Below are 24,127 nucleotides of genomic sequence, written 5' to 3'. Positions count from 1 at the left end.
CCAAGGTTGGTCTGAGCAACTTTGAGGCTGGAGGTGCCATTAAAGATAAGATAGACTAGGGCAGGAGTTCAGTTTGGGGAAAGAAATCAAGAATTTATTTTTGGCATAAGATACCTGTTAATGGGCCGGGTGCAGTGGCTCACCCCTGTAATCCCAGTGCTTTGGGAGACCGAGGCAGGCGGATCACGAGGTCAGGAGTTCGAGACCAGCCTGGCTAACATAGTGAAACCCATCTCTATTAAAAATACGAAACTGGTGTTTGGAATATCAGTAGGTAGCATAGTGCAGTGGTTGAGATCATGGACTTTTGGCCTCAACTGCTGGGGTTCAAATTCTAGCTTTACCACCTATTAGCTGTGAGACCATGGGCACATCACTTAACCCTTATGTGCCGCAGTTTCCTCTTCTGTAAAAGGGGGACAAAATTACCTCATCAGGAGGATTAATATGGAGATTGCTTGGAAAATTGCCTGATGATCACACTTCTGGAGCTATTTGACAGCGAAGACCCTCGGGAACGGGACTACTTTAAAACAGTCTTTCACAGAATTTATGGCAAGTTTCTCGGTCTTAGAGCATTTATCCAAAAACAGATTAACAATATTTTTCTAAGGTTTGTTTATGAAACAGAACGATTCAATGGTGTAGCTGAACTGCTGGAAACATTAGGAAGTATTATCAATGGCTTTGCTTTACCTCTTAAAGCAGAACACATTTTCTGGTGAAGGTATTGATCCCCTTACACACTGTCAGGAGCTTATCACTTTTCCATGCACAGCTGGCATATTGTACAGTACAGTTTCTGGAGAAAGATCCTTCACTCACAGAACCAGTATTAGGGGGTTAATGAAATTTTGGCCTAAAACATGTAGTCAAAAAGAGGTCACGTTCCTTGGGGAACTGGAAGAAATATTGGATGTGATTGAACCTTCACAATTTGTTAAAATCCAAGAACCTTTGTTTAAACAAATCGCCAAGTGTGTATCTAGCCCCCATTTTCAGGTGGCAGAAAGAGCACTCTATTATTGGAATAATGAATACATCATGAGTTTGATAGAAGAAAACTCTAACGTCATCCTTCCCATCAAGTTTTCCAGCCTTTATATGATTTCAAAAGAACATTGGAATCCGGCTATTGTGGCGTTGGTGTACAACGTGTTGAAGGCATTTATAGAAATGAACAGCACCATGTTTAACGAGGTGACAGCCACACACAAGTCAGATTGTCAGCATGAGAAAAAGAAAGAAAAGGAGTGTGAAGAATTTGGAAAAAATTGGAGGATCTGGAGTTAAAGAGAGGTCTTAGATGTGATGGAATAATTCCAATTTAACAAAAACAATGACAACAACATTACTAACCTGTGGAGTCACACATTTATGTAGTAGAAGATGGAGCAACAGTTTTCCGTATTGTGCAGCTTTACAGTAGATTTCACATTTGTTTCATTATTACAACAGCACTGTATATACCTGTCTCTAAGTAAAGGAAAAAAAATAAGGACTTCAGTCCAAAGTTTGGACAGCAGATGGACTTCTCAGGACTTTGCAAGCATAATCATTGTTCTAACCCTCTTTTTGAAAAAAATCAGTCTTCAAAGTTCTGTTGATGAAATTGCTATGTTAAAATTCCATTATCGGGAGTTCCTTATTTATCACTAGCAGAGAGTATGATACAATTTTCAAATGTGAACAATCTTAAATTTAGCTTGTCTTTCTGCTAAGCTGTTAAATGTATTTATAGTAAAGGAAGAAAAAAAGACTCATTTCCTTATAAGTTTGTGTAACATCCTCCTCTGGATAACTTGACTGTAATTTGACATCTTTTCTTTTGCACATCTTCCTGAGTTGAATGTCCATGTGGAATGGGGTCATGACAGAACTGATAAAAGTTCTGTTTACTGGGAATGAACATCTTTCTAGTAACCAGGTAGTCCTGGTACTCCTTTAGTTTTAAAACTAGGAGTTAAAAGAGAAGAGGTGATAAACATAGTAAGGAAGGGAATTTTGGATTCATGCATCAGTTTATGGTGAATCCAAATCAATGTCTTGATTCCTTTGAAAACAGGCACTGGGACATCACAGGCTTCAGTACCTGACCAGTATTAGTTGCATATATCATTGAACACACATACGACAGATGTTTTAGAAATGCAAGAAAAACATCCTTTTGGACCATTTGAAATAAGAAAGACAAACACTAAACAATACAACCATGAAATTGATCGCCGGGATTGCAAATAAATCTAATTGGGAAAAGAGTTGAGCAAACAGCTTGGACTGTTTGGAGTTGTTGCCTTACTTTTTAATATATATTTATAAAGTATTCCAGCAAAAGAGGATGTAGCCTCTGGGAAAAAACAAACATGTTACAGTGTTTTTTGTAGATTCTCATTCTATATCTCATCACAGCACCAGCCCTCTTTTCAGCGGGAAAGGATTCAGGATAAGTATTACTATGCATTCTGAATTGGATGCATATTCCTAACTACTGTATTGGTTACCAAAAGTGGTTCTACAAAGGCTACTGAAAAAAATCTGGAAATTCCTAATGTCTTGAGTATTAATAATAAAGTTTAAAAATGGTTTTATACCAAAGGTGCATCGTGATCAAATTGTTTAAGAAAAAAACAAAAAACAAAATCTAGGGCTGTATTATATATACGTATATATGTGTGTGTATATATATATATATATATCTTATTGACTCTTTGCTTTGTATTTAAATGAAGAATCTTACATCTTGGGTAGGTAAACTGCTGATAAAACTTGTGTACAGTATGTACTTACCTAATGCAGTTGCATTATTATGTACTGAAAGATATGTGTTTGGGGGTTTATTTCCAGGTTGATTTTGCTTGTTATGGACATGGCAGCAGTGAGTTGGTAATCCTAAACCATCACTTCCAGCAGTATTCGTGCTATAGAGCTGATTCTGTGTTCATGCATTGAATTGTGATAGTAGCAAACATGAACATATGAACTATTGTTGCTCTTAATAGAAATACAATATAAATACGGGCTTGTATATTTTCTTCCTTACATTTAAATATAAAGTAGAATATGCAGTTTTATTGTTTTCAAGAAAAAGGAAAAAAAGCTGCTGACCTTTCTCCTCCATGAAGTTTTTCAGGATTATCAGGTCACAGTGTGTATGTAAGAGTCAGCTAATTATGGATATTGTTATCTCAGTAACTTTGTAAAAAAACAAAAACAAAACTGGCATTGTTAATTAAAAAAAAAAAACCCGCAGTAAAAAAAAAGTCATATGCAACACCAGACACAACACGGTTTAATGGAATTAATAGTTTTTTAAAAAAAAAAAAAAGAACATTGATGGGGATTCACTGTAAAGTTGATAGAGGCTGCCAAAGACAAAACAACTGACTTTAAAAATGCTGGAACAAAGTGATAAAAATAAATTTGTTACAAATCTCTTTTTTAGCCCTCGTCATTTAGCCCTTTAGTTTCAACTCTGCGTTATATTTATTTTTGATGATATAAACTTTTGTTTGCCATTAATTCATCTTTTTAGGTAGAAGATATTAAAATCACAGGTTTATGAAGAATCTCTGCCCATTGGAATGAAATGCAGTCATTTGAAACGAGAAAGGCCAGGATCCTTTTTTGTACCTTACCCTGTCTTCAAGAGTAAAGGTGAAAACTTACAGCTCTCCTCCTTGGTGTCAATTTTGTATGTTGATCATTCCAAACTGAGAAGAATAAAGCCAAATTTTAGACATATTTAAAGTATCAATTAAAGCTATATGTCTAAAATTCGTAGGGCAACTTCTGAGAAGAAACGCTGTCTTTTTCTTTTTTAATGGAAAGTGACAATGTGACATTAGTCATGTTGTGTGTGGTGACGGAGAGTAACTGAGGTAATCTGACTGTTGCGCTGTGTGACATATTTCAGGACATACTTGCTGCATTTGCAGCAGCCCTCTGTCCCTGTCCCTTCCCACAATTCTGCTGTTGCTGCAACTTGAGTTAATTGTGACAAATGAAACTTTGTGTTATATTTTGTTTGCTTCATAATTTCCAGAACTATAGATAAATATATTTTTTAAATAGCAAATATTGTAGTTAGTAAGTGATGATGACTCCAACCTTATCCTTACCATATTGGTTTCAGGGATATGATTAAAAGTGTCTTTGGAAGAGAAAAATATACACAACCCTGTGGTTTAGAATGATGCTGAGGCCTTAGGCTGTGGGCCTAGAACAGCTATGTGAGTGAATTCCCCCATCTCATACTTGGAATCAAGCATGCGTCCCTTTTTTTCATTGTGCAAGTATCCCCAGTTGTTTTCCTTCAGTGTTGAGTTTTTGTCCTTTTAAATTTTATTATATGTTGCTCTCCCTAATATTTGACTGTTCTTTATAAAAGAAAAGAAAAAATAAGAAATAAATAATACCCTCAATGCCGCTGGATACTCACAAGCAGGGTTATGTAGATCTTGGGCTTGTTTGCCTAAATGAAAGGGTTTAATTTATTTTGTACCTCCTATGTGTGGGATAGTCCAGGATGCAGAGCCAGGACTTGCTTGTAATTGCACCTGCTATACTTAAATGTATAGCCTTCGGCTCAATCACACTGTAGAAAGAAACAAAAAAATTATATTTAGAGCTTTAAAAGCATTTTTATTTTTTTGTGGGGATGAGGGTGGGATGGGAAAGTGATGTATGGGTGTTATTGGAATTTTTAAGTGTTTAGAGTTTTTTGGGGTTTGGGGTTTTTTTCCTTGTTTTCCTTTTTTCCTTTTAATTGGATGCACTGACCTGCCCAGGAAATGAAGAGATTCTCTTTTGATGCTATTACCAATGTTATCATAAGGTGACAGTCACCTGCAACAAAAGGGTGGCACCAGACATGATCACTGATGTTTTATTTGCACATCAATATTTTTATTTTTGTACTCTGGCTCAGCTGCTTCTCTGAGTGGAGTTAAGGAATGAGCCACAAAGGATTTTTTGTAGTAGGCATATTGGCATTGCATTTTATATTCCTCTATATTTAATTTTGAAAATCTAAAAGGATCGTGCATCTTGAGAGAAAGTTGAGCAAATTGTGTTCTAGCGGAATGTGAATTTGTAGTGCTTCTTGTGCATGATAGCAGCAGTAGTATCTCTCTTGGAAATAAATATCCCATATTATGATGTCTATGAATATAGGTTTCCTTTTCTTCCGTCCCTCCCTCCTTTCTTCTCCCACCTTTCTCTTTTTTCTCTTTCTCTGAGCCTCTCTTTTCCTCCCTCCCTCTTCCCTTCCTCTTTCTTTACTTTTTTTGAAATCACTTATTGTAAATAAGTTGTAATCCAAACCTCATGTATAAATGGGGAACTTTCAAATATAAATATTACCAATGCGTTTTCTGGTTGTTGTCTGATTTTTGATTGAAGTATAATGAGAATATTATACTTTTGGTTATTATACTGTTTGGTTATTATACTGTTGCTTTTGGTTTGAGGACTTCGCTTTAGCTTCATAAATCTTTTGGTATTTTAGTATTTCATTGTTTTAGCAGGAGAGGGCAGCAAAAGTTCATTTTCCCTGTTAGTAATGCTGTGGTTCATGATCAGTTTTAAATTTAGCTGTGTGTGTTTTTTTAAACAGCATCTTTGTGAGTACAGTAAAAATGAAACATTTTTGATACGAAAAGTCGCATATGAAAATTATAGACTGGTTCGGCCGGGTGCAGTGGCTCACGCCTGTAATCCCAGCACTTTGGGAGGCCGAGGCGGGCGGATAACGAGGTCAGGAGATCGAGACCATCCTAACACAGTGAAACCCTGTCTCTACTGAAAATACAAAAAAAAAAAATTAGCTAGGCGTGGTGGTGGGCACCTGTAGTCCCAGCTAGTCGGGAGGCTGAGGCAGGAGAATGGCCTGAACCTGGGAGGTGGAGCTTGCAGTGAGCCGAGATCACGCCACTGCACTCCAGCCTGGGTGACAGAGCAAGACTCCGTTTCAAAAAATAAAAGAAAAAGAAAAAAAAGAAAATTATAGACTGGTTCAACCAGACAGTGAAGACTTCTGATCCACATCAAACTTAAAATGCCACAAAACAATCTTCCACCTCTGGCTAAAACATGCTACTTTCTTTTCAAACACAACAAAATGCAAGCTGAGTCTTAAACACTTGGAATTTAAAATGTTTTCCTTTGGCAATGATTTGCTTTCTTCAAAGTTGTAACAGAAACAAAAATGAAGGTGCTCCCCAAAAAGAAATGTAACCTTCCCCTTTCATGGATGTGTGAGAGGTTCTGTACTGTGGGTGCATCATAATAAAGAAGCAGTGAAGAGTCAAAAAAAATGCAAAAATTAGCAGGGCGTGGTGGTGTGCACCTATAGTCCCAGATACTTGGGAGGCTGAGGCAGGAGAATCGCTTGAATCTGGGAGGTGGAGGTTGCAGTGAGCCGAGATCACGTCACTGTATTCCAGCTTGGGCGAGAGAGTGAGACTTTGTCTCAAAAAAAAAAACCTGTTAATATAAGTGGTAACATTAAGTACTTGGAGTTTAGGGGAGAGGTTGGGTATTAATTTAGAATCCATCAATGCATATATGACATTGAAAGCCTTAGGGTGTATGAGATCTCCTGTGTGGAAATGTATATAAAAGAGAGAAGGCAGGTGGGGACTGAGCCCTGGGCACTATGGTGTTGAAAAATCTGAAGAGGCCAGGCAAGGTGGCTCACACCTGTAATCCTAGCACTTTGGGAGGCTGAGGTGGGTGTATCACTTGGGCTCAGGAGTTTGAGACCAGCCTGGACAAGATGGCAAACCCCATCTCTACAAAAAATATAAAAATTAGCCTGGTGCAGTGGTGCACGTCTGTAGTCCCAGCTACTTGGGACGCTTGAGCCTAGGAGGTCGAGGCTGCAGTAAGCCAAGATTGTGCCACGTCATTCTAGCTTGGACAACAGACCAAGACCCTATCTCAAAAAAAAAAAAAAAAGAAAGAAAATCAGGAAGACTACAAGAATGTAACAAAAAGTCTAAGAAGGAGTAGCCTCCGAATTAGGTAGGAGGGGGAGAACTGAGAAAGCGGTATTCTGGAATCCAAGGGAGAAAAGTTAAGAAAGAGAGAGGGATCAGCTACATCAAACATTGTTAAATAAGATGAGAACTGAGAATTCTATTACATTTAGCAATGTGTAGCCACTGTTGACCTTGACAATAGAAGTTTCACTCCAGTTGTGGAGAAGAAAGTCCGCACGGTGAGTCCAAGAGAGACTAATATGGAGACTAATTGGAGGTACACAGAAAGTTATTGAGGATTTTGCTCTAAAGGAAAAGCAGAGAAATTAGTTGGCAGCTAAATAAATATGTGAGATCAAGTGAGGAGTTTCCCCAAAGAGGATATATTCCAGCATGTTTAGGAGAAAAAAACAAAAGGGCAATTGCAAAAGCACAATTCTTATCTTATAGGCAAGAAGGGGTAAGACAAATGCACTGGAAGATTGGCCGTGAGTTGGAGCAGAGATCCACCACCATTGTAATAAGGGAGAAGGTGGGTGGATAAAGATGATGAGTACACTTGGTAGTAGGAAGATGAAGTGGTCCTTTTCAGTTTGTTTCTAATTCCCCAATGAAATGTGAGGTTAGGTTAGTGCAGTGTTCTCAAAGTGTGGTCCTCAGACCAGCAGCAACAGCATCACCTGAGAATTTGTTAGAAATACAAATTCCTGGGCCCCACCCCAGGTATACCCAACCACAACCTGGAGATGGGGTCCAGCAATTGGCATTTGAATGAGCCTTCCAAGGCCAGGCGCCATGACTCACGCCTGTAATCCCAGCACTTTGGGAGGCTGGGGCGGGAGGATCACCTGAGGACAGGAGTTGGAGACCAGCCTAGCCAACATGGTGAAACCCCCAGTCTACTAAAAATACAAAATTAGCCAGGTGTGGTGGCAGGCGCCTGTAATGCCAGCTCCCAGAGACACAGAATCATTTGAACCTGGGAGGCAGAGGTTGAAGTGAGCTGAGATCCCACCACTGCACTCCAGCCTGGGGAAGACAGAGCAAAATTCCATCTCCAAAAAAAAAAAAAAAGACAAAAGAATGAGCCTTCCAGGTGATGATGACGTGTGCTCAAGCTAGAGAACCACCAGATTAGTGTGAAGAGGGAGAGAGCAGGGAATCAGAGGTTTGAGAAAATACAAGAAGAAATAGTTTCTCCAGCTCATGGAGGAGTGGGATGACTAGCGAATTGTTATGGGATTGCTAAGCAGGGTTGAGGACTCACTTTTGTGGTCATTAATTTAAAAAATGAGACCAACTAGCAAGATTGGTTTTGTTTACTCTTTCTATATTCAGCTTTTCAGGGGCAAGAGTGGAGTATGCAGAGCTGGATTTTCACCAGGGTTGGTGTTTTGCTGGACAATTGTGACAAAGGGAGGGAGAGCAAAAAGGTGGAACACGTGAGCCTGAAAGTTGAGAGTGCAAGCAAGAGAGTGTCTCTGAAGATGAGCCAGAGAACACAAGGAGAGTGGTCTGTGTGTGAGGATCAGTGGGTTGGATTTCTGGGTGGAGTAGAAGGACTCTTGGAGGGCTGGTCTTAGAAGGAATGGGGCAAAAAGGTGGGATGTGGTGGTCGGACCCAGATTTTGGAGAATTACAGTGAGTGACAATGGCATCTTGGCTATGCCTGAGGCTGCGAGTTGCACAGGTGGGTCAAAAGCAACCATCAGAGATGAGAAACCCAAGGAACTGTAAGGTCAGATGATTAGAAGGATCATTTGCATAGTTGCAGAAATAACCAAAAAACGCAATGGGAATATTGGTGGAGAGGAAGGTGTCAATCCAGAAACTAAACTCTTCCAAGAATGAAGAAGGAGGGAAGCCTGCAGAGCTGTAGATGGTCACAACAAGGGTGTGGTATTATAGAATAAGCTCCCCAAAAGATGGAGACTTTATGGAGAGGTTAAAAGGAGTAGCCTAGAAGCAGTGATCATGATTGGGTACAGCCGGGCGCAGTGGCTCACGCCTGTAATCCCAGCACTTTGAGAGGCCGAAGTGGGCAGATCACTTGAGGTCAGGAGTTCAAGATCAGCCTGGCCAACATGGTGAAACCACGTCTCTACTAAAAATACAAAAATTAACTGGGCGTAGTGGCATGTGCCTATAATCCCAGCTATCCAGAGGCTGAGGCAGGAGAATCACTGGGACCTGGGAGGCAGAGGCTGCAGTGAGCTGAGATCGCGCTGCTCCATTCCAGCCTGGGCGATGGAGCAAGACTCTGTCTCAAAATAATAATAATAATAATAATAATAATAGTAATAGTAATTGGGTAGGATGTTGGGTGGGGAGAAAGCATTGTTGTTTGATAGGGTTGCACAGGCATCTCTCAGGCGATGGCTTAAATTTAGTAAGACCAAGAGGCTAAGAAAAACACTGGGGCACAGCTTTAACATGAAGGGGTTTTGGCTGATGCCACACTGTTTCAGAGAAAACAGTGGAAGGATTTGGAAGGTCAGGGGTACGTAGGGGTTTGCATCACATAAAGAGATGAGAGGCCGAGTGTGGTGGCTCATGCCTGTAATCCCAGCACTTTGGGAGGCCGAGGTGGGTGGATCACAAGGTCAGGAGATTGAGACCATCCTTGTTAACACGGTGAAACCCTGTCTCTACTAAAAATACAAAAAATTAGCCAGTCTTGATGGCATGCACCTATAATCCCAGCTACTTGGGAGGCTGAGGCAGGAGAATTGCTTGAACCCTGGAGGCATAGGTTGCAGTGAGCTGAGATCACACCATTGCACTCCAGCCTGCGCCAGAGAGCAAGATTCCATCTCCAAAAAAAGAGAGATGAGAGTCTGCTGCTGATATTGACATGGATGTCTTGGATTCTTCTAGTGGCAAAAGTAAACAGAGAAGAAAGACATGATAACATGGATCCTGATGATATTGGTATCTTAGGAATAAAGAATTGATTCTAATATAGCCTTCTTCCTGAGATTAGTTGTTTAGGCATATTGTGGGGTTAAGATTCAGGGGTGCCCTGGTCAAAACAGCTCCCCCTGTGCATTTCCTCTCTAGCACTTTCCATAGTGTGTCCTTATCTCTTCAGCTAATTATTTTCTCTTCTGTCTCTTCCATACCAAAATAATCTCCAAGACAGCAGGAACCATGTTTACTCTTTAATCATTGTATGCTCACTAAATATTTGCTGAACAAGTGAACAAAAAACCTGGTGGGGGGAAATTAGACTAATTCTTAATGTCACCAGGAGGTGCAGGTAAGTTGAAAGAATAGAATGGACCTAAGAAGAGGGCCGGGCGCAGTGGCTCACGCGTGTAATCCCAGCACTTTGGGAGGCCGAGGTGGGTGGATGACGAGCTCAGGAGATCGAGACCATAGTGACTAACACGGTGAAACCCCGTCTCTACTAAAAAATACAAAAAATTCGCCGGGTGTGGTGGTGGGCGCCTGTAATCCCAGCTACTCAGGAGGCTGAGGCAGGAGAATGGCGTGAACCTGGGAGGCGGAGCTTGCAGTGAGCAGAGATCGAGCCACTGCACTCCAGCCTGGGCGACAGAGCTAGACTCCGTCAAAAAAAAAAAAGAAAAAAAGAAAAGAATTGACCTAAGAAGAACTTGCTAATCATTACACTGGTATAGTCACAGGACTGTCTGCCTCTTAGGGAATGAGCTGTCACTTTGCCACAGTTTTAAACTAGAGCTGTGTGGCCTGGCGCGGTGGCTCACGCTTGTAATCCCAGCACTTTGGGAGGCTGAGGTGCGCGGATCACGAGTTCAGGAGATCGAGACCACGGTGAAACCCCGTCTCTACTAAAAATACAAAAAAATTAGCCGGGTGTGGTGGCAGGCACCTGTAGTCCCAGCTACCCGGAGAGCCTGAAGCAGGAGAATGGCGTGAACCCGGGAGGCGGAGGTTGCAGTGAGCCAAGATCGCGCCACCGCACTCCAGCCTGGGCGACAGAGCTAGACTCCGTCTCAAAAAAAAAAAAAAAAAAAGTTAAACTAGAGCTGTGTGTTCAGCCTGCTGGTCATGTGATTTCCTGCATTGAGCCAAAAGTTGGGTAAGATGAATCATCAAAGGCCCAGACAGTTCTAGAATTCAATGAAACTAAAGCATTCACGTGTCACTTGTGAGTGGTGTCATATCTTTGTTCTTCATGAAAAAATCCAGTGAAATACTCATTCCCTGGTGTTACTCCCAAGAGCTTGAATTCAATCATTCATCCACCATGCATCCATTCATCCATCCTCCTTCATCCATCCACCATCCATCCATTCATCCATCCTCCTTCATCCATCCATTCACCATCCATCCATCCACTATCCATCCATTCATCTATCCACCATCCATCCACCACTCATCCATTCATCCATCCTCCTTCATCCATCCACCATCCATCCATTCATCCATCCTCCTTCAACCATCCATCCACCAGTCATCCATTCATCCATCCTCCTTCATTCGTTCATAATCCTTTATCCATCTGTCTCTCCATTCATCTGTCCATCTATCCATCCATTCAACCATCCATCCATTCATTCATCTATTCATCCATGCATCCATTCATCCATCCAACCATCATCAAAAAACATTAATACATCACTCTTCAAAGCCATGCCAGGTCCTATGGAACCACAGATAAAACATATGTGGTCTTTGAAGAACCCACATATCAATGGGGGAGAAATACATGCTAATAGAAATAATAACAATAATATCCAATACCAGGTTTCTATATGAGAACACCTGTCATATAGTACTTTCTAAGTGTTCTACAAATATTAATTCATCTGTCTCCAGAAGAACCCTAAGAGGTAGGTATTATTATTGTTGTCAATTCATATGTGAGAAAAGTGTGGTTAGAATTTTCACTCAATTTAGAATTTGGGATGCTATAAAAACAGCCCTGGTTTAGCCTACGTCATGTGGATCTGAAACAAATACTTTTAAGAATGAACTTGTTGCTGTGGTGGAGGTGGCTGTTTTGAGTGACAATATCCTTTCCAGTCATCATTGTAGAGAGGAAAGAATATTGTTCTGAAATTCAAGAATCTGGATGTTAGTCTGGTTCTGCGGTTAGCTGTGTGGCTTTGAACAACTTGCTTTCCTCCTCTAGGCCTTACTTTCCTCCTCTGTAAAAGGATCCTAAATCTGTGTGTGAGGAAGGGCAAGTGTGGTAATGGCTGGGTTCAGCAGAATCCCTGCATACAGTTGTATAAGGTGCATATTGCCCAATCCCAGGAGCCACCACATACATAGGCTAAATGTGAATGGAGCCACCTGGAATTGTTCCACATGGTGACCTGCCTCTCAGGTGCCTTCTGCCTCTAATGATTTTGCAATTCACTGATGGTTTTCTTTTATCCAGACATGAAACACTATTCTTTGTATGAAGGATGGAACCACATTTACCTCCCCAATATTTTCTAGTCTATCTGGTTTTGAGTACAACTTAATTGCACCCAAAACTGTCCATGTAAAAAACAATCTTCTCCAAACTCCTCTAGCATCTCCACTTGCTTTCAGCATCTCCATAGAGAACCCTCCCTCCTGTGGCGATGTCTGTGCGTAAGCAAGCAAATCTGAAATTCTGTGTCTTCACAGATGGATAATTTCAAGACAAGCCCAAAGTACATTAACAGAGGAATGGGGAAGAAATCTACAAGGAAGCCATATAAGCAGCCTTAAGCAAGAGAAAAGTAGGTGATTCTGATAATGCTACAAGTTCCAGGAACCCAGAAAGGATAAGAATGAATAAAAGTATATATTTTAATCAAATTGAGTTTTTCCTATTATGAAAGTCTGATATGCTCATTATAAAAATAAAAGTTTTAACATAGTGTATTTTACCTCCTTTTGACTTTTCCATTCTTCTTTAATTTTTTTTTTTTTTTTTTTTTTGGAGATGGAGTCTCGCTCTGTTGCCCAGGCTGGAGTGCAGTGGCCCGATCTCAGCTCACTGCAACCTCTGCCCCCGGGGTTCAAGCTATTCTCCTGCCTCAGCCTCTGGAGTGGCTGGGATTACAGTCACCTGCCACTGTACCCGGCAATTTTTTGTATTTTTAGTAGATACAGGGTTTCACCATCTTGGCCAGGCTGGTCTGGAACTCCTGACCTCGTGATCCACCTGCCTCAGCCTCCCAAAGTGCTGGGATTACAGGCTTGAGCCACCGCGCCCGGCCTATTCCTTTAATTTTATGTTTTTTGTTGTTGTTGTTGTTGTTTGTTGTTGTTGTTGTTGTTGTTTGAGATGGAGTTTCGCTCTTGTTGCCTAGGCTGGAGTGCAATGGCACAATCTCGGCTCACTGCAACAACGTCCGCCTCCTGGGTTCAAGCGGTTCTCCTGCCTCAGCCTCCCAAGTAGCTGGGATTATAGGCACCTGCCACCATGCCCAGCTAATTTTTTGTATTTTTAGTAGAGACAGGGTTTCAGCATGTTGGCCAAGGTAGTCTTGAACTCTTTACCTCAGGTGATCCACCTGCCTCAGCCTCCCAAAGTGCTGGGATTACAGGAGTGAGCCACTGTGCCCTGCCTAATTTTACATTTTATACCCTTTTTATTTTGTTTTATTTGAATCCGTTTAATGTAAGTATAATAATGCTGTAGGTAAATTTCATGAATATTTTAGCTTTTTAAGCTTACGGCTATTTAACAAACAATTTATCTCATACTATCACAACCACTTTATAAACATAATGTTTAGTTAAGTTTTTTTGGCCAAGTGCGGTGGCTCACGCCTGTAATCCCAGCACTTTGGGAGGCCAACGTGGGTGGATTGTGAGGTCAGGAGGTCCAGACCAGCCTGGCTAATATGGTGAAACCCCGTCTCTACTGAAAATACAAAAAATCATCCGGGCGTGGTGGCACGCGCCTGTAGTCCCAGCTACTTGGGAGGCTGAGTCAGGAGAATCACTTGAACCCAGGAGGTGGAGGTTGCAGTGAGCCAAGATGGCACCATTGCACTCCAGCCTGGGCGACAGAATGAGACTCCCTCTCAAAAAAAAAAAAAAGTTTTGTTTTTTGTTTTAGTTTTTGTTTTTTTTAGATTTCACTATGTAAAATTTATTTATATATATATATATTTTAAAAAGTATAACATTGGAGCCTAAAACCATTCTCTTTTGTAGAATACATATTGGCATTGAAACAGTTTAAAGAAATGAAATGGCTATCTACAAAAAGTTAGTTTTGATTGTTGTATTCCCCCCATACTTTATGTGTCTTCACACATAAAGAAAATTTTCAAACATTTTATATTCAGCAATTTTTTAAAAAGTGTACTGTTTTCTACTGCTATAGTCTTTATAAAGGACTTGACTTAAAACTTCAAATAAAAAAGAATTAAGGTTCTAGGATAACTCTGTGTCTTTTAAGAGCATCTTTATACAGAACAATTTGGACCGGCATGCAGGCAACATCTTTTGTTGTTACATACCTGTATTAGGAAAATTACACACATTTCACATAAAAATCCCAAAACATATACTGCAATAAGCTCAAAACAATGTGAAAAAGACCAGTGTGAATGGCACACACAAATCGCTTCTTTATAAATTAACTGGAATTCCTGATCATGAAGTAGGCACAGGGAAATCCAGTCAATAGGGCTTTGCTCTCTGGAAGAACACCTTTAAGTAATTTTTAAAAACTTTAGCATCAGGCTGCTGAAGCGCTTGATAAAACTCCTGAATTATTTCTGGAGCTACTTGCAAGGAGGGCAGGTATTCTTGTTGAAGATACTGAACACATTCTGGGCCCCATTTGAGATGAATTGTTTTCAGTGTCACTGCACACTCAGATAAAGCCAATACTGTTTGTGCATCTGCCAGGTCAAAGGTTTGTTTTAAAGGTGCTAGGAAACATGAGGGGACAATGTGCTTATAAACAAAATCAGCAAATCCCACTGGTCCATCTTTACCTCTCCAGAGTTCTACCAACTTTGAGAGGATGATAAAACATGTTTTCTGTGCAATTGGATCTGGATATTCAACTGCTCCTTGGGTAACAGTAACCAGCACTCTACATTTTGTGCACCCTGATTTGCTATAACTTCACTCATCCCACTGCCTGTGACTGTTTGCAGGAAAGCAAAGTAACTCCTCCACAACATCTGCTTCTCTAAAGCAGCAGACTAGTCATTTTCTTCTGCTGGCCGGAGCAGCACTTCAAAAATTGCATGAAGCAGGGGCATGAACATCTGTTGTAAAAACGGAGATACCTGTCTCTTGAATTTGGCCGTAATCTGGTTGATAAGAAGAATGAACTCCCGGAGGTCTTCTGCTTCACAATCTTTGAGCATACGTTCTGAAGCAGTTGGGATGAACGGAAAAACTTCTTCCCCCAGGCAAATAACCATTCGATGAAGGAAAGTACGGACTCCACTTCTGAGAATAATCCTTTTGTAAGGGACAACTGAGGGCTGGCAAGAATGTCTGTAAACAGTCCAGACAAACTTCAGAACAGCCACATTGTTTTACAGTCTGCTTGTTGCTGAAAGCTTTACTGGTTGGACTTGCAAATCCAACAGCGTGGTTGAGACAGTCTGCTAGAGAGGCTTGCCTATCTTCATCTTGTGCCAGCATCAACTATTCTAACAGAATTTTAAACTTCTCCATTAGTGGAGTCAACAGATTCCTCACCAAGGCTTGTTTCCTTTCTGCCAGGTATTCACTATTAACAGTCAGCACTCCAGCTGTCTCATAAATAAAAAGTTGATCATCGCTGCCCAGTAAGGACTGGTGGCCATTCTCAGGTGGAGAAAGCTCTAATAAATCTTGTATTCTATTCAAAATGTCCTCAGTGAGAGGATTCATTTGCTTATTGAGAGATTTGACAAATCTAGAAAACAGGTAAGTCATCCTGCTCCGAACTTTTGCACTGGAATGCCGCAGACTTCTGTGATCTAAGAAAGCCATTAGTACACGTGGAATGTGCTGAGGTTCAACTGTGAAAAACTTTTCATATCTAACAACATTTTTGAAGAACTCCAATGTCACAGATGTATGCTGATAGGAACTGACTCTTGATGTTACCAGAATTCTCATATCCTGCAAAGCACTGGCTTTTGAAACATCACCTGCGAATGGAACACCGTGAGATACTAGAAGAGCTTCTGCCAACATATACAGCAATCTTTTTTTTTTTTTTTTTTTTTTTTTTTTGAGATGGAGTCTCGCTCTGTCTGAGTGCAGTGGCGCGATCTCGGCTCACTGCAAGCTCCACCTCCCGGGTTCACGCCATTCTTCTGCCTCAGTCTACCGAGTAGCTGGGACTACAGGCACTCGCTACCACGCCCGGCTAATTTTTTTGTATTTTTTTTTAGTAGAGACAGGGTTTCACCGTGTTAGCCAGGATGGTCTCCATCTCCTGACCTCGTGATCCGCCTGCCTCGGCCTCCCAAAGTGCTGGGATTACAGGCATGAGCCACCGCGCCCGGCCATATCCAGCAATCTTATTGCTACTTCAACTTCCATACACCATGTAGTCTGCCAATCCTGCAGTGTAGAACTAAAAACGCTGTGAACAGAGGCCACCAGTAACTCTGGTGAAACTTGAGCAAGCCTGTCCAACAGTAACTTCAGTTGTTTTCTATATTCTACAAACATGGCTTCATCTTCACCCTCATTTTCGAAGTTATATTCTTCATCGTAAGTCAACTTTTTCATAACGGCCAACATGATTGCCTCTACATTAGCTTTTTGCTGATCCGAGAGCACTGTAAGCTGTTTCCAAATATGAAGATAATAATAACAAAATCCTATAATATTAGGAGAAATATCATCTTCCTCATGAATTAGTAGCTGCAACATCAGTGCCACTTTCGTTTCAATAGCTTGTAGTGCCTCTTGAGCATTCTTAATATCCCCATTCTTAATTAATTTACTCCAACTATCAATCAATGACTGTCCCTTTCCATTTACCAGCTTAGAAAATCCGGCCAGGAAGTCAACATCTTCTTCCTGGTCAATGCTGAAAGACCCAGCAGACTGTAATACTTGGCACAAAGATTCTACTAGTTTCATTTTATCAACAGGGTCCATTCCTTTATTTACAACTTCAAATAAACAGTCACATGCTTCTTCCCGTAGAACTTCTATTGACATATGACCTAGCAGCACACTTATAAACCTATCATTGGCTATAAGGGGTAAGTCTATCCAAGAGACGTAAGCCCCAACTACTTCAAAGCACTGACGGTCACTTCAGAATTAGTATACTGATAATTTTGTAATATTTGGTACCACCATTCCACCAGATTTGGAATGCACTGTTCCCTCATGGTATCTTTAATGAGAGTATTCCCACGAGCCTCCTCTGACGTATGCACCACATCACGATCCACCAACTCTGAATCGATAGCCATGAGGATTCGCAGGCACACATCTACTCCCCTTGGATTTAGGTCCACTACTGAGAGAATGTAAACAAAAATACTTGGGCCACTTAGTGAGATATTCTGTAACAAAAAGCAAGGCGAAGACTTGGGCGGCTTTATTTCGTATAAAGGTCTTCTCTGGTTGGGGATTCAGCATCTGAGCTTGCAGCCATGATATGAGCGTCTCCCTAATTAGTTGTTGTTGAACAGTGGTTAGTTCTGAGTATTTGTATTTAACTTAATGTTCCAGCACTTGAAAGCAGAAAAACTTTACATGTTCATCACTATATGTCCTCTGGGCTAGAGCCTCTCTGCACACACCTGCCAGGCATCTGGGGAAATCTTTAACCGCTCAAAATAGGCCAGGGCCCTTTGTCTAAAGTCTGAATCAGCATTTGATTTTGGCCCTAATACAGCCTGTTCATCCATCCTTGCTGCCATACTTGGAGTTTTCTGGTTACAATTGGCGTGCCCTCTGATCCCACAGAAGAATTTATAAACATCTTCCCTATCACTCCATCCCGCCTCCCAGCCCGCACTCCAGATGGTCAGACGGCAGAGCGCAGCGGCGCGGCACGCAGAGAGCTGGGAGAGCAGCCCTAGTCGTCGCCGTAGTCCTCCGTCACGGCTGCAGCGCCAACGCCAGAGACGGAGCTGTCCGGGACCGCGCGCCTCTCGTCGCTCCGCGTCCCCTGGCACCTTCTCTTGCATGGCGCCAGGCAGGCAGGCAGGCAAGCAAGCAAGCAAGCGGGCGGGGTCGGCGCCCCAGGATGGGAAACAGCTCGAGCGCCGGCTAACGCCGCCGCAGTCGCCGCTGTGTCAGCGCGAAGCGCGCTCCCCGCGTCTGTGCCGCGCGGGCGGGCGCCGGCGCCCAAAAAATGTGTTTTTTTTTTTTTTTTTTACTTACGCCTGTAATCCTAGCAGTTTGGGAGGCCGAGGCAGGCAAATCACCTGAGGTCAGGAGCTCGAGACCAGCCTGGCCAACATGGTGAAACCCTGTCTTTACTAAAAATAGCAAAATTAGCTGGGCATGGTGGTTGGTGTGTGCCTGTAACCCTAGCTACCTGGGAGGCTGAGGCAGGAGAATCACTGGAACCGGGGAGGCAGAGGCTGCAGTGAGCTGAGACTGTGCCACTGCACTCCAGCCTGGGTGACAGAGCGAGACTCTGTCTCAAAAACAAACAAACAAAAAAAAACCTTTGTTGATATAATTACAGATTCACATGCAGTTCTAAGAAAAATTAGAGCACTCTATATTCAGTTTTCCCAATGGTGACATCTTGAAAAACTACAGTACAATATTACACACAGGATGACATTGATATAATCAATTGATCTTTTTCAGGTTTCCCCAATTTTATGTATAACTCATTTGTGTCCGTGTGCATGTACATTTAATTTTATACAAAGATATCGTATCTGAAGCTTTCTTTATCCACCACCATCAAGATATTGAACACCACCATTGCCAGGAGGACATCTCATGTCAGTCTTTCATAACTGCACCCACCTTCCTTTTCGCTCCCACCCCTAACCTTTGGTAATCTTGTTTTTTCTAAAATTTTGTTATTTCAAAAATATTCTATAAATAAAATCATATAGCAATATGTAACACTTCGGGGCTGGCTTTTTTCACTTAGGATAAATTCCCTGGAGATTCATCCAAGTTTTTTTATTTAAAAAATCAATAATTTATTCTCTTTTTATTGCTGCATAGTACCCATGGTATGCATGTACCACAGTTTGTTTAATCATTCACCAGGTGAAATACACTGGGCTTTTTCCAATTTTAGACTGCTACTAATAAAGCTACTGTTTTCAGAATTTTAAGTGAACATAAGTTTCCCATTTCTCTGAGATAAATGACCAAGTACACAATTTCTGGATTGTGTAACATTGTGTATTTAACTTTATAAGAAACTGCCAAACTGTTTTACAGAGTGACTGTGCCATTTTACATTTCTACCAACAGTGACTGAGCGATTCAGTTTCTGCATATCCTCACTAGCATTTAGGGTTCTTACTATTTTTTGTTTTGGTTATTTTGCTAGGTGTGTAGAAATATCTCATTGTAGTTTAATTTGGGGAGGCTTTTAAGTTACAAATTCAATTTTTGAATCATTTTGGGGCAGATCAGGTGATCCACTTCATTTTTGTTGAGTTTTGGCAGTATGTGGCTTTGAGGAATTGGTCCATTTCTCCTAAGTTGTGATTTTTGGTATTCTCTTAATGTTTTAATGGCTACAGAATCTGCAGCAATATCCCAGAATATATTAATATATCCTATATGTAGGTGTTATATTTTTGATATTGATGATTTGTGTCATCTATTTTTGTCAGTTTTCTAAAGGTTTATCAAGTGTACTATTTTGAAGAACCAGCTTCTTATTTCATTGATTTTTCTCTATTGTTTTTCTTTCCTTAATTTAATTCCTGGTGTAATTTTTATTATTTCCTTCCTTATGCTTGGTTTAGATTTATTTAAAAAAAAATTTTTTTTTTGAGACGGAGTCTCACTCTGTTGCCCAAGCTGGAGTGCAGTGGCATGATCTCGGCTCACTGCAACCTCTGCCTCCCGGGTTCAAGCAATTCTCCTGCCTCAGCCTCCCGAGTAGCTGGGACTACAGGTGCACGCCAGCACGCCCAACTAATTTTTTGTATTTTTTTTTTTTAGTAGAGACGGGGCTTCAGCATGTTGGCCAGGATGGTCTCGATCTCTTGACCTCATGATCCGCCCACCTCAGCCTCCCAAAGTGCTGGGATTACAGGCGTGAGCCACCGCGCCCAGCCAGATTGATTGATTGATTGATTGATTGATTGATTGATTTTGAGACGGACTCTCGCTCTTCCGCCCAGGCCAGACTGCAGTGGCGCTATCTCGGCTCACTGCAAGCTCCGCCTCCCATGTTCACGCCATTCTCCTTCCTCAGCCTCCTGAGTAGCTGGGACTGCAGGCGCCCGCCACCGCACCCGGCTAATTTTTTGTATTTTTAGTAGAGACGGGGTTTCACCGTATTAGCCAGGATGGTCTCGATCTCCTGACCTCGTGATCCGCCCGCCTCGGCCTCCCAACGTGCTGGGATTACAGACGTGAGCCACTGCACCCGGCCGCCAGATTTATTTTTATATTTTTGATTTCCTGAGGCATAGGAACTTAGATTACTTATTGAGATCTTTCCTTTTTCCTTATATAAGCATTTAGTGTTACAAAGTTTCATCTCATAATGTCTTTAGCTACATCCCAATATTTTGTTATGTTTTATTCTTGTTTGCTTGTATGCATTTTTACTTGTTTTGAAGCTTCCTATTTGGCCAGTGGACTATATAGGAGTGTGTCGTTTAATTTTTCCAGTTTAGTTTTGTTGTTTTTGTCTTATTGGTTTCTAGTTTGAATCCATGACCAGAGCACACACTGTATATAATTTCAATTTTTAAAAATTTGTTGAAGTGTATTTTGTGGTTCAGGATATAGTCTATCTTAGAATATGTTCCATGGGCACTGGGGAAAAAATAGCGTATTATTTTACTGTTGTTTGCTGTGTTCTATGTATGTCAATTAGAACCTGTTGGTTGATTATATGATTCCAATCTTCTGTATCTTCACCAGTTTCTACCTAGTAGTTATATTAGTAGTTGGGAGAGAACTGTTAAATTCTTGAACCCTGATTGTGGATTTGTCTAGTTATCCTTACCGCTCTATTGATTTTTGCTTCATGGATTTTGATGCTCTGTTCTTTGGTCCATACACATTTGGGATCAGTAGGTCTTTCTGGAGAATTGATGTGTTTATCATATATAATAATGGTATGTCTCTCTTTGTAGTAATTTCCTTTGCTATGAGTCTACTTTAACAGATATTATTATAGCCACCCTTGATTTTCTTTTATTATAGTATTCCTGGTGTATATTTTCCATCATTTTACTTTTGACCTACCTATGTCTGGATTTGATGTGAGTTTCTTGTAAACATCATATAGTTGTGTCATAATGTTTTTATCTACCCTACCAATGTCTACATTTTTGTTGATGATATATTAAGACCACTTTCAGTGAAAGTAATTATTGACTCATTAGTGCTTAAATATATCTTTTTTTCCTGATTGTCCCCTCTGTTTTTCTTTTCGTGTCTTGCTCTCCTGAGGACCACTTGAATGTTTTTTAAATATACCATCTCAGTTAATTTATAATGTTTTTGACTGTATTTCTTTGTATAGTGTTTTTGTTTGTTTGTTTTGATGGAGTCTCACTCTCACCAGGCTGGAGTGTAGTGGTGCAAGCTCAGCTCACTGCAACCTCCAACTCCCTGGTTCAAGCGATTCTCCTGCCTCAGCCTCCCGAGTAGCTGGAATTATAGGCACACACCACCACATCCAGCTAATTTTTGTATTTACAGTAGAGACAGGGTTTCACCATGTTGGCCAGGGTGATCTCCATCTCCTGACCTCATGTTCCACTCACCTCGGCCTCCCAAAGTGCTGGTATTACAGGTGTGAGCCACTGCACTCAGCTGTGTATAGTATTTTTAGTGGTTGCTATGGAAATTAAAATATATATAATGTGACTTATCATCGTCTAAGGGTACCAGAATTTCACTACTTTGAGTGAAGGATGAAAATCTCATTTCCAGTTGGGTCCCTTTACCTTCTCTACCTTTTAACATGTCAGTCCTGAGTATCAGATGTTTTCATAATTTTTGTTGCAGTCATCAAATATGACTTACAAAACTCATGAGGAAAACAATAGTCTATTGTATGTACCCAGATTTGCCCTTTCCATTGTTCTTTTTTCCATCCTGATGCTCTAAGATTTCTTCTTTTATCATTTTCTTTTGTATGAAGAACTTCTTTAACCAGTTCTTTAAGTCAGGGACTATTTTAAAAAGTTTTCTTTACTATGAGAATGTTGTTTCTCCTTCCTTGCCAAAGGATACTTTTGCTGGATATAGAATTTTTGACTGTTACTTCTTTTCTTTCAGCACTCAAAAAATATTCTGCCACTTTTTTCTGGCCTCCAGGGGTTCTGATGTGAAATTCAGTTATTATAGTTGGCATTCCCTTATAGGTAATGTGTTGTTTCTATCAGGCTTTTTTCAAGATATTTTGTCTTTAGTTTGCAGAGATTAATTATGACGTGTCTTGGCATGATTTTTTGTATGTGTGTATTTATGCTGTTTGGGGTTTTCTCATTTCCATGAATCTGTAAGTTTTTCTTTGTGCCAGATTTTGAAAGTTTTTATTCATTGTTTTTGCAAATGCTTCTTTAGTCTTCCTGTGTTTTCCCTCTCTTTCTAAGACTCTGATGGTATGAGTCACAAATCTTGTGTTAGTGTTCCACAGGTCTCTGAGGCCCTGGCTCTTTTCACTTTTTTTCAATCTATTTTCTGTATATTATTCAAACTGAACAAATTTCATTCACTTATCCTTAAACCCAATGATTCTATGCTTTATCCAACCTTACATGGTTTACCAACTCCTCTATTGAGCCCACTGAGCAAATTATTTTCTGTTGTATTTTTAAGTTCTATAATTACCATTTGATTCTGATATAGTTTTGCTGTGTCCCCACTTAAATCTCATCTTGAATTGTAGCTCCCATAATCCCCATGTGTCACGGGAGGGACCCAGTGGGAAGAAATTGAATCATGGGGGCAGGTTTTTCCCATGCTGTTCTTGTGATAGTAAATAAGTCTCACAAGAGCTCATGATTTTATAAAGGGCAATTCCCCTGCACGATCTCTCTTGCCTGCTGCCATGTAAGACATGCCTTTCTCCTCCTTGCCTTCCACCATGATTGTGAAGCCCCCCACCAGAGCCATGTGGAACTGTGAGTCCATTCAACCTCTTTCCTTTATAAATTACCCAGTCTCAGGCATTTCTTTATAGCAGTATGAAAATGAACTAATACAGATTCCTTTTCATAACTTCCATTTCTTTGCTGAGAATTTATATTTCTTTATTTGTTTCAAGAAAAGTTGTCACTGGTAACTGAAGCATTTCTATGACAACAGCTATAGAATCCTTATCAGATAATTCCAACATTGGATTCACATCACTATTGTTATCAGTTGATTGTATTTTCTCATTCAAATTGCATTTTTTAAATGATTCTTAATGTAATGAGTGATTTTCTGTAATATATTAGCTAGTTTGTCTATTATACCGGAAGACTCTGGGGTCTTGTTTTAATCTTTCATTTTAGCAGGATATCACCTTATTTAGGTTTAGACGTGGGTCCTGGCTTACTTTTGTGGGCTGTGGTTCCAATGACAGTTTGAGTTTTAGAGCTTTTGCAGTGTTATTTTATTCTTTTTGTTTTATCTGGGGCTGCTGGGATCCCTCTTTTGTTCTTGCTAGTGTTGCCTGAGGGGATGAAAAGGGCTTCCTCAGGATGGACTACTCAGTGTCTCTTGGTAGAGGAGTCTCAGGCCTTGGGCATAAAGAAGCTTCCCTGGCTGAGTACTGCATTGGTAGCATGTCCCCTTCTCATGAGGGTCCAAGAATGCTTCCCGGACCAGAGGCACTTCTTGTGGTTAGATTCCTCCTTCTGGTTCCCCACAGTCCCCCAACGTCTCTAGGTGGTGAAGGACAGTCTCATGTCCAGAAGGCAAAGAGGCTTCCTGAGCTGGGCTGTTTATTATGAAGGGTCCCTTCCAGTGCCACCTCTCTGTCCCAATATCTTTCAATGGGGAAGGGGAGTCTCTAGCCCAAGGGAAAAGTCAGTTCTTTCCTTGGCCATTTATTAGTAGGTCACTTGATCAGCCCCTCTGCA

At 40.9% G+C, this 24,127-nt stretch overlaps 2 pseudogenes; one reads left to right on the top strand and one right to left on the bottom strand.

The window, feature by feature from the left end:
• Positions 1-473: 473 nt before the first annotated feature.
• Positions 474-1,410, top strand: LOC100614911 (serine/threonine-protein phosphatase 2A 56 kDa regulatory subunit epsilon isoform-like; annotated as a pseudogene).
• Positions 1,411-14,462: 13,052 nt separating this feature from the next.
• Positions 14,463-17,803, bottom strand: LOC750680 (exportin-T-like; annotated as a pseudogene).
• Between the last annotated feature and the right edge of the window lie 6,324 nt (positions 17,804-24,127).

This window comes from Pan troglodytes, chromosome 6 (genome assembly GCF_028858775.2).
Source record: "Pan troglodytes isolate AG18354 chromosome 6, NHGRI_mPanTro3-v2.0_pri, whole genome shotgun sequence".
Lineage (NCBI taxonomy): Eukaryota > Metazoa > Chordata > Mammalia > Primates > Hominidae > Pan > Pan troglodytes.
The sequence above is the reverse complement of the archived record's forward strand: the minus strand, read 5'-3'. Positions and strand labels throughout refer to the sequence as shown.